Source organism: Puma concolor, chromosome C2, assembly GCF_028749965.1.
Source record: "Puma concolor isolate L17-30 chromosome C2, mPumCon1.1.hap2, whole genome shotgun sequence".
NCBI lineage: Eukaryota > Metazoa > Chordata > Mammalia > Carnivora > Felidae > Puma > Puma concolor.
In genome coordinates this window covers 151,950,076-151,960,443 of record NC_141675.1, presented here as the reverse complement: position 1 = coordinate 151,960,443, position 10,368 = coordinate 151,950,076, and the positions used below count along the sequence as shown (strand labels likewise).

Sequence of the window (10,368 nt, the reverse complement as noted above, 5' to 3'; positions counted from 1 at the left end):
ATCTTTATGAATATAATTTCTTCTTTTGTTACCATTTTTATTTGTTACTACTTTTTAATTTTTTATTTTTTAAGAGAGAAAGCAGGGGAGAAGGGTAGAGGGAGGGAGAGAGAGACACTTAAGCAGGCTCCATGCGGAGCCCCAACACGGGGCTCAATCCCATGATCCTGGGATCATGACCTGAACCGAAATCAAGAGTCGGATGCTCAAACCGACTGAGCCACGCAGGCGCCGGTTGTTACCATTTTTAGAATAAATGCCCACAATTATGAATCCCAAATCGAAGAGTGTGTGAGTGTTTTTATGAGCTTTAAGAAGAGTAGTAGTTCAAGATGCCAAGAGTGGCTGATCTAAATAGAAGGTTGTGTGTAACAGGGGAGGTGACGGCATAGAGCTACAAATAGCAGGAGATTCTAAAAGCAGCTGCTGGAGCTACGGTGCAAAGGACTCTTGTGTCACTAAGAAAACTCCACACACCAAGCTCACAGCAGGACACTTAGCTGACTGAACCACCCAGGCACCCCACAGCAGACCTCATAGGTTAGTAACACCCCTGCCATTGTCCTGGGAACCATGGTTCTAATCGAAGCCACCGTGGCCTAAATTTGGTGCACAATAAGGGATTTGTGATAAGCTGGCTCACTGCCTCCAGAGGATTCTTGTAAAAACCACAATGTGAAGTTTTGTGTTTGACAACCTCACAATTCTCCAAGGCAGTTGTGAAAATCAGTATAAATTGCAAATCAAAAAGAACAAGCATGGGGTGCCTGGGTGGCTCAGTCGGTTGAAAGTCCGACTTCGGCTCAGGGCATGATCTCGCGGCTCGTGAGTTCGAGCCCCACGTGGGGCTCTGTGCTGACAGCTTGGAGCCTGGAGCCTGTTTCAGATTCTGTGTCTCCCTCTCTCTCTGCCCCTCCCCCGCTCATGCTCTGTCTCTCTCTCTCTCAAAAATAAATAAATATTCAAAAAAGATTAAAAAAAAAAGCATCTGGCTCTTGATTTCAGCTCAGGTCATGATCTCACGGTTCATGGGTTTGAGCCCTGTGTCGGGCTCCTCGCTGCTGCTGAGGAGCCTGCTTGGGATTCTGTCTCCCTCTCGCTCTGCCCCTCCCCTGCTCACTCTCTATCTCTCTCTCTCAAAATAAATAAGCATTAAAAAAAAAAGAACAAGTATTTGGCCTAAAAGATATTCAGTTGAAAACAGATAAAAACCACTGGTAATTGGAGGTAAATTGGTATAATTATTTTGGAAAACAGTTTAGCATTATCTTTTAAACCCGAACATTATTAGCTCAGCCTAGCAATCCCTCTCCTGGGTCCACACCCGAGAAGTGTTTGCTCACAGGCTCTGGAGACAAGGGGACGTTCAGAGCAGCGTTGTCTGTCACAGCAAACAAACTGGAAAAAACTCCCGTGTCCATCATTTGAACAGTGGCTAAATAAATGATATTGTAGTCGTGCACTAGAATATTAGCCGTTAGAAGGACTATAATGCAGCTATGCAAAATTATATGTGTCAATCTTAGAAAGATTGCGTAGAAAAATGCAAGGCTCAGAAGCGCACTTACTGAAGAAAAAGTGCACGTACTTTTAAAAAAAATGTTTATTTTTGAGAGAGAGCTTGAGCAGGGGAGGGGCAGAGATGGGGGGAGAGAGAGAATCCCAAGCAGGCTCCTCTCTGCCAGCACAGAGCCTGATGTAGGACTCGAACTCATGACTGTGAGATCATGACCAGAGCCAAAATCAAGAGTCAGACACTTAATCGACCGAGCCACCTGGTGCCCCAAAAAGTGCACTTATTGAATTTAACCCAAAACAATGTGCTTTGTAGGGATACGCTCATTTGTATTTAAGATATATTTTTTAAAGCAAGGGAATGATAAATGGAATAATAATGGAATAATAAATGGAGGATGAGGAGTCTGTGGGATGAGATAGATAAGAAGTACAGAGGTATTGGCAATATTCTAGTTCTTTTCCCGTTTAAATGTGCATTGTAAATCTCCTTCACAGGTGAAGAAATGCAAATGGCCAGTAAAACATAGAAAAACAAAGTTTTTCTGGTAATTCAAAAGGAGAGAAGAACTACTCTTTCAATGTTTATTTATCTTTGAGAGACAGAGCACGAGTAGGGGAGGGGCAGAGAGAGGGAGATGTAGAATCCAAAACAGGCTCCAGGCTCTGAGCTGTCGGCACAGAGCCCAACACAGGGTTTGAACTCATGAACTGTGAGATTATGACCTGAACTGAAGTCGGATGCTTAACCAACTGAGCCACCCAGGCACCCCAAGAACTACTCTTTTAAAGAGAGATATCATGGGGTGCCTGGGTGGCTCAGTCGGTTGAGCTGTGGACTTCAGCTCAGGTCATGATCTCATGGCTCATGGGCTCCAGCCCTGCACCGGGCTCTGTGCTGACAGCTCAGACCCTGGAGCCTGCTTTGGATTCTTTGTCTCCCTCTCTCTCTGCCCCTCCCCTGCTGGTTCTCTCTCTCTCTCAAAGACACTTAAAAAATTAAAAGAAAACAAAGAGATACCATTTTTCATTAATGGAGTAAAGATTTTTAACTTTATTTTTAATTTAATTTTTTTTTTAGCAAAGACTCTTTAAAAAGGCTGTGCTAAAATAAGCCCCTAATCCTCCATTAGGAGATAAAATGATACAACACTCAAGAAGTTTGGCCTTAGGTTGCTGTAGTCTTAGGTTCATATCCTTTGACTTAGTAATTTCACTTACAGGAACGTAGGAATATATGCTGAACAATTACCAGAAAAGTGGCTAAAAAGTTTTGTATAGGACCCTGCTCTTCAGCACTGTGTGAGCAATCACTTGGGGAAAAACAAACAAAAAACAACAAAGCAGCCCAACAGAAGACTGTTTAACAAAATCCTGGAACTCTCAGATGTGGAATATTTTGTATCTGTCGGCAATTATTCTTGAAGACATGCACTCTGGTCACCCCTGAATTCTCCTTTTTTTATGAGAATCCTCGGCAGTGATGGTAGATCTCAAGTTGAGGTTTTCTCTGACCTGAAGCCATCCCCATCCACTTACCTGGAGGTCAGACTGGATTCCTTTTCCCAGATGCTTAGTCTTTGCATTTATCTCCTTTCTTTTCTTTGGGGGGGGGGGAGGGAGAGGGTGGGCAGTATTCCTGATAGACATCATGTGTCATTGAAGGTCCTATCACAGGATAATGAATTCCCTATTCCCCAAAACACAGATGGGGAAGGCTCAAGTTCTTGCTGGCAGAATCCACGCTTGGGGTAGCCATGGAAATCTACCAGGGGCCCCTAGGAAAGGACGAGTAAATCCAGATCTCAGTCCGTCTTGTGATGAAGGAAGAAGTGACACCGGCAAAGCAACGCACTGAATAAGCAATTTTAAACCCATACTCTGCATCTCCTTCACCAAACATCCCATCAAGAGGGGCTCAATTTGGCTACTTTTCCCTCTTATTTAGCAAAACCTTTAGCCACCTTCATTTCACTATGTACCAGGAATAAAGACAGATCCCGCCCTTGCCTTTGGAGAGTTTCCAGCCTCAAAGAGAAGGCAGACGCACGGTTCAAGCGATTACAAGGTGGGTGAGTTGTTGCTGGAGTGTGTGGAAGGTGGGGAGGGGAGGCTCACCTAGCCTAGGGGTCGGTCCAGCGAGACCTCCCTGAGGAGGTGACACTTTGACATTTAAGGTAAGACCTAAGGACAGGCAGGAGAAAGTTGGGGCAGGCCAGGCAGTGTTCTGGGCGGCCAAGTGGACGAGCGACGCGAGAAGGTGCTCTTGGTGGAGCCAGAAGTCCCCGTTAGCGTGGCCAGCGGTGCCTGAGCGGTCAGAGTTTGGGGTTGTGCGGCGGCAGTGGGGCCCCACCGAGGGGTATCCCTACCTGGCCTTTCCCAATGTTTCCGACGCCCCTGCTGCCACCTGCTTTGCTCTTGGCGGCGACGCTCCCGCGCCCCATTCGGGTGCATTTCACCGGGCAGGTGCAGGTGCGGCCCTGCCGCGCGGGCCCCGGGCCCTGGTAACAGGTACGTGCTTGCGCGGATTGCGGGGCTCCGTCGTGCCAGGTCAAGTGCCGGTCCGGCTCCACCAGGCACTAGGTGCGGGCGCTCCTCGGTGGGTTCTCCAGCTCGGGTTTCCTGCCTCTGAGCCTGTTTATTCCCCTAGGGGGAGTTATTTATAGAAAGGAAGCGTTTGATCGCCTCCTGCTCTTCTGGTTTTGCTTTTTCTTTTCTTATTCAAGATGCCTGACTGGGGGCTGGATGCAATCATCTTTTCGGGGTTGAAATCTAGTTCAAAGCGGGCTGTATACAGCAGCTCCAATTCAGCTGCGTCATCTGCTCTTGGCTTCCCTAGGAACGGGCCCTTGTCTCTATTTAGGGCTTTACGAGCATTTTTAAACACTGTACATACAACTCTCTGGTTACTGAGTTACTTCTTCCTTTTCCACAGTCTGAATTTCTCCTTTATTCCACCAGATTTATATTATTTTATTGTAAACTGCCTGCAATGCTTTTGAGGCTAAGAAGTGGGATTTGCAGAAACTCATTTTATTTTTTTGTTTAGCTATATTATAGTTTCTTTTTAAAAATTTTTATTCATCACTTAGGTACAATTCCCAGTGCTCATCCTAACAAGTGCCCTCTTCAGTGCCCATCCCCCATTTTCCCCACTCCCTCCTCCCACCTCTCTCAACCCCCAGTTTGTTCTCTGTATTTACGAGTCTCTTATGGTTTCTCTCCCTCTGTTTTTATCTTATTTTTCCTTCCCTCTTCTATGATCATGTGTTAAGTTTCTCAAATTCCACCTATGAGTGAAATTATATATCTTTCTCTGACTCACTTATTTTGCTTGGTATAATACCCTCCAGTTCCATCCACATTGTTACAGATGTCAAGATTTCATTCTTTTTCATCGCTGAGTAGTATTCCATGGTGTGTGTGTGTGTGTGTGTGTGTGTGTGTGTGTGTGTGTGTGTGTATACACCACAACTTCTTTATCCATCAGTTGATGGACATTTGGGCTCTTTCCATAATTTGGCTATTGTTGATAGCGCTGCTATATTATAATTTTTTATCTGAACTGTAGTTGACAATGATTTAGGTGTACAACATAGCATTTCGACAACTCTGTATGTTATGTTATGCTCACCACAAGTGTGACATAAATACATTAAAAAAATCACAGGTTGGGGTGCCTCGGTGGCTTAGTTGGTTAAATGTTGGACTTCGGCTCAGGTCATGATCTCATGGTTTGGTTTGTGAGTTCTAGCCCCTTGTTGGGCTCCATGCTGGCAGTGTGGAACCTGCTTGAGATTCTTGCTCTCTCCTCTCTCTGCCCTTCCCCTGCTCATGCTTTCTCTCTCCATCTCAAAATAAATAAACAAACTTTTGTAAACAATCAGGCAAACAAATAAATAATCACAGGTCAACCCGCAAAGCAAAGGACACCAGAAAGGGCCATGGCTGCTTTTCCGGGTCCCTTCCTGGAGTCATGATGCTTGTGCCTCTATGGAAACACAAATTCAGTGAAAATAAGAAACCAAAGCCATGATGGCCTGGGAGAGTGGGGGGCTGCATGTAAAATGCTCCTATTTTCCCACTGATTCTTTCCACCAAACTTTGCTTTCTGACCCATGAAATTTCCAGTAGCAAAAGTTTATAAAAGGACTTTTTTTTTTTTTTTTTTTTCCTGTTTAAGCAGTGATTGGCTTTCCCTCAGCACATGTCTTAGTTCCTAGGAAAAAAACGTCCAGGTTGGCTGAGGGAGAAAATTCAGTTATGATGTGGTGCTTGCAGCCACAAGGGGAGAACTCATCTGTGCTGGTGTTACTGAAGCGTCTGTAATTTCGGGCTGAGTTTGCTCTTTGGTAAATTATCTTCATCTGTGCTTTGCTGGGTGACATTCTCAGGGTGCTCTGCCCAAGGGCTCTTGAAACTTTTGACCCTCAGTCCTGTCACTCTCCCAGTTGTCCCTTGATGTCCCTTTGGTCTTTCTTGCCCTTTTCTCAGGGCTCAGACAGGCTCTGTCCTGGGTTTTACCCAACAAATTGTATCCCAATGGTTCTGTCCTCTTTCCTAGACACTGGGTGGGCGTGAGCAGAGATGGATGTCTACTCTGAATTTTCTAAATTAATGTGATAGATACTAATACAAGCAGTAGTCCAGAACTTGACACCGACTTCTATTTTTTTTTTTTTCAACGTTTATTTATTTTTGGGACAGAGAGAGACAGAGCATGAACGGGGGAGGGGCAGAGAGAGAGGGAGACACAGAATGTGAAACAGGCTCCAGGCTCTGAGCCATCAGCCCAGAGCCTGATGCGGGGCTCGAACTCACGGACCGCGTGATCATGACCTGGCTGAAGTCGGACGCTTAACCGACTGTGCCACCCAGGCGCCCTGCTTGACACCGACTTCTATTTAAATCTCATTCTGTTGGGACATTAAATGACTTAACCTACAGGAGGGGTTCAAATGGTAGAGGCGTGAGGCATAGTGACTGATCATCTCAGGAACGTTTGGGGGCAAACACACTTTTCCATGCCTCAGAAGGCAAGCTGATCCTCTTGAAAGAACCCTGCTTTGGGTAGACCACAGCCCGAATTTCCTGTGTTAGATGGACATAATAACATCCACCCCTAGAAGGATGAAATGAAAGCACCTTGCCCATCTATTCCCCTCCTGTTGACTTGTCCAGGTGGGCTGTCCCTGGATCACATCAGGCACTACTCAGCCCTGCGTGCCCACCTCGTTCTTAGTCCTCAGCCAGCACCACGTGGGTAGTTACTCTCACAGTAGAGCTATGGGTACAGAGGCACTGGCTCACGGTCATATGATCACTGTACGTGTCCTTGCCCAGGTGGGGAATTGGGGGTCTGGGGCAAATTTGAACCCAGGATGCCCGAGTCCAGATGAGGGCCTCCACTATACAAACTTCACTATACAAACTGCTTCACTATACAAACTGCACCTCACACAGGCTCAGGGGATACAGTGCTGATGCTCTTTTCATTTTGGTTGTAAAGGTTTTAGTCAACTGCCACAGTCATTCATTTGACCTTTTACCAACCAGCCTTTTAAAAGTGAGACCTTTTGTTCAGGAAATAGGAAGACAGCAACAATGTACTCGAGGTGAGTGGGGCTCCCCTGTTTGCAGTTCAGTCTCTGATCTATTGAGGGGGTTTAGACTTTTGAAGCTGCTGAGTACCATTTGTGTGTGTTTGTCTAATCTTCTGGAAGTTTATGGTACTAATCGCCCCAACTGGAGGTCCTGTCTGATGGGCAGGAAACTGTTCACAGATGGTGACTCCCTTCCCCCAACCAGGAATGGATTTTTATGTACTTGGGATGAAAAAGACCACTCCTGTCTTGGATGAAGATAACTTTGCTTTCAGGGGAGAGAATTTTGTGAGCACTTCGCTCTCTAGTGGCCAAATAGGCAAAAGAGGTAATAGTTACACCTCCTCTTACAAATTGAGATAGGAGTCAGTTTAGTTTCAACAACTTTTATTGAGCACCCAGTACATCCTAGCACAGTGCTAAATACCAGGATTATGAATATGACTAAGATGTCACTGCAAATCACGTCCTTGTAATGTCAATCACGTAAATGTAGTAGGATCCCAGAATTTTATTTATTTATTAAAAAAAAATTTTTTTTAACGTTTATTTATTTTTGAGACAGAGACAGAGCATGAACAGGGGAGGGTCAGAGAGAGAGGGAGACACAGAAATCTGAAACAGGCTCCAGGCTCTGAGTGGTCAGCACAGAGCCCGATGCGGGGCTCGGACTCATGGACCGTGAGATCATGACCTGAGCCGAAGTCGGATCCTTAACCGACTGAGCCACCCAGGCGCCCCAGATCCCAGAATTTTAGAGCTTGAAGATGATCTGGTGTGTGTCACTCCATTCTTTTTAAATAGTTGAGAACTCGGGGTCCAGAGAGAAAATGATGTGAAGAACACATGGCTAGTTAGGGACAGGGGGAAAAGTGCTAATGAAATTCAGTAGGAGGTCATCCCCCAATTTTTTAACTTTTTGAGATAATTTTAGACTTACAGAAGTTGTGAAAATAGTACAGAGTTCTTTGCTCAGCTTCTTCCAGTGTTAACATCTTACACAACCATGGATTTATCAAAACTAGTACATTAATGGAACTACCAGACTTCAAATTTCACTAGTTTTTCTACTGAAGTTCATTTAATTCCAGGATCCAATCCAGGATACCACATAGCATTTAGACGGTCTTAACCACTTAATGTTCCTATACTTGAGATTAAGATGTTATTCAATCAGTGACATTCAGCTGTTGTACAGAAACTGTATCCCAAGCCTCTTTTGGCTTTTGGAGCAGGCTTTGTTTTAGGAGCCAGCTCTTTGCCTGGAGGATCTTGGTGCAATCTCACTTACAGCTTTTTGGGTGTGCCCAAGTTCTAGACCATCCCAGCCTGTCTGATCTGGATACAAAAGGCTGCCCTCAGGGCTGGCAGCTCAGCAGCCTGAACCTTCTATCCCTGTTCCCTCTCCAGTCTGATTTCTATGTATTATTGTTGTGCGTACAGCATTCTTTGCTCTCACGTGTCTAGTTTATCTGGTGAAGGACTTTGGGGTCAGAAAGACAGAAATTCAGCCTCCAGCTCCCCCATGCAGTCGTGGCACCTTGAGTGAGTCACTCAACTGCTCCTCCGCAAGATGGGGGCAACAGCCACCCTGTGGAGCTGACAGGGTTAAATAGAAGACTATACGTAGTGATTAGCCTAGTGCATGGTGCACCGATGTGGAGTGAATAAAGGAACGGGTGGATGGCACTTCGAGACCAGGCTAGCTGGGTACAGTGCAAAGCTCTCGAATGCCACATGAGGCCCCCCCCTGAACTTCCTGGTGGGTAAGGGCAGACCCTGAAGGGTCTGAGTAGGGGAGTGATGTGGTCGGAGCTGACTTTAGAAAGTCACAATGCAGAGATGGGCTGGATTACGGAGCAGTGGGAAGCGGAAGGCCCAGAAGGAATCCTTAGGAGGTTATTATGTTAGTTCTGGAGAAGAGATTATTCTGTTCGTTCCGAAGACAGGAGGTAGGGAACTTGGCCTGAAGGAGGGGTGGGATGGAGATCTGGAACTCTCTGGAGACTAGAGATAGTGTGGAGGTGCCACACGTATCATTTTGTGGAGCATTTTCCTTTCTCCAACTGCTGACATGTAGTACTGTAGTACATTTCTTCCTCCTGCTTATAGACATACCACACATACAATTATATCTGTATATTTATAGATATGCTTTTCTAGAGATTGTAACTGCTCTTCTTCATGAGAAGAGACAGAAGAGACACAGACATGGTGACAGGTGGGGACGGTCCTCCTGCAGTGGGTACTCAGCATCCCTGTCCAGACCTCAAGTCCTTCCTAAATTAAATTTCCTTATTATGTACTTCAACGTTTATTTATTTTTGGGGGGACAGAGAGAGACAGAGCATGAACGGGGGAGGGGCAGAGAGAGAGGGAGACACAGAATCGGAAACAAGCTCCAGGCTCTGAGCCATCAGCCCAGAGCCTGACGTGGGGCTCGAACTCACGGACCGCGAGATCGTGACCTGGCTGAAGTCGGATGCTTAACCGACTGCGCCACCCAGGCGCTCCCTTATTATGTACTTCAATTGCTTGATTAAACAGTTTATATAAATTAAGCTTATCAGTACGGCAAACCTGATGTTGTCTTAGATGTTTCAATATTCTTTAAAAATCTTAGTAAGATTTCAAGTTAAAAGCTGGGCCTAAAAAAGCCTCATTGTCTAACACATTTCAGGCATATACATACTAAATACACATAGATTCCTTACTAATCCAGAAATATACATCTATGGTTTTGTTTCTTCTAAGCCTGTCTATATTTAACTCAAAACTTTATTGGATTGGGGGTGGATTTATTTATTTATTAGATTTTATTTTTAAGTAATCTCTATACCCAACGTGGGGCTCAAATTCACAACCCTGAGATCAAGAGTTGCATGTTCCTCTGAATGAGCCAGCCAGGTGCCCTAGAAGATGGATGTTTTTTTAAGAAAACAGTTACTGCCCTGGTTAACTGAGATCATTTATCATGAGAGAGTTTTGCTGTCTTTTTTCCAGAGTCTTTAATGAGACACTGAATCCTACCTATCACGATCCTATCAATGATTCTGTAATCTCTAAGAGTGCAATCACTTAGCCCTTCTCTGGATTCAAGTCAAAGCATTACTTATTTCTGAACCAGAGAAGCCTGTAGCTCCCACACTGGGTGATCAATTCTCAAGATTCATCGAAATTTTAAGATCTTTGGACCTAAGGACATCTTGTACTCTGCTATATTTTTAGGACTACCCCACTCTTTTTTTTT

The 10,368-nt window shown here is 45.1% G+C and overlaps 1 protein-coding gene across 1 annotated transcript in view; it reads left to right on the top strand.

Annotated features, from left to right (window-relative positions):
- The first annotated feature begins 3,632 nt into the window (after positions 1-3,632).
- Positions 3,633-10,368, top strand: part of HLCS (holocarboxylase synthetase) — a 231,872-nt gene continuing 225,136 nt past the window's right edge. The window contains exon 1 of the mRNA XM_086675952.1: positions 3,633-4,026. The gene's annotated coding sequence lies outside the window, so the exon portion shown is untranslated. The remainder of the gene's footprint in view (positions 4,027-10,368) is intronic.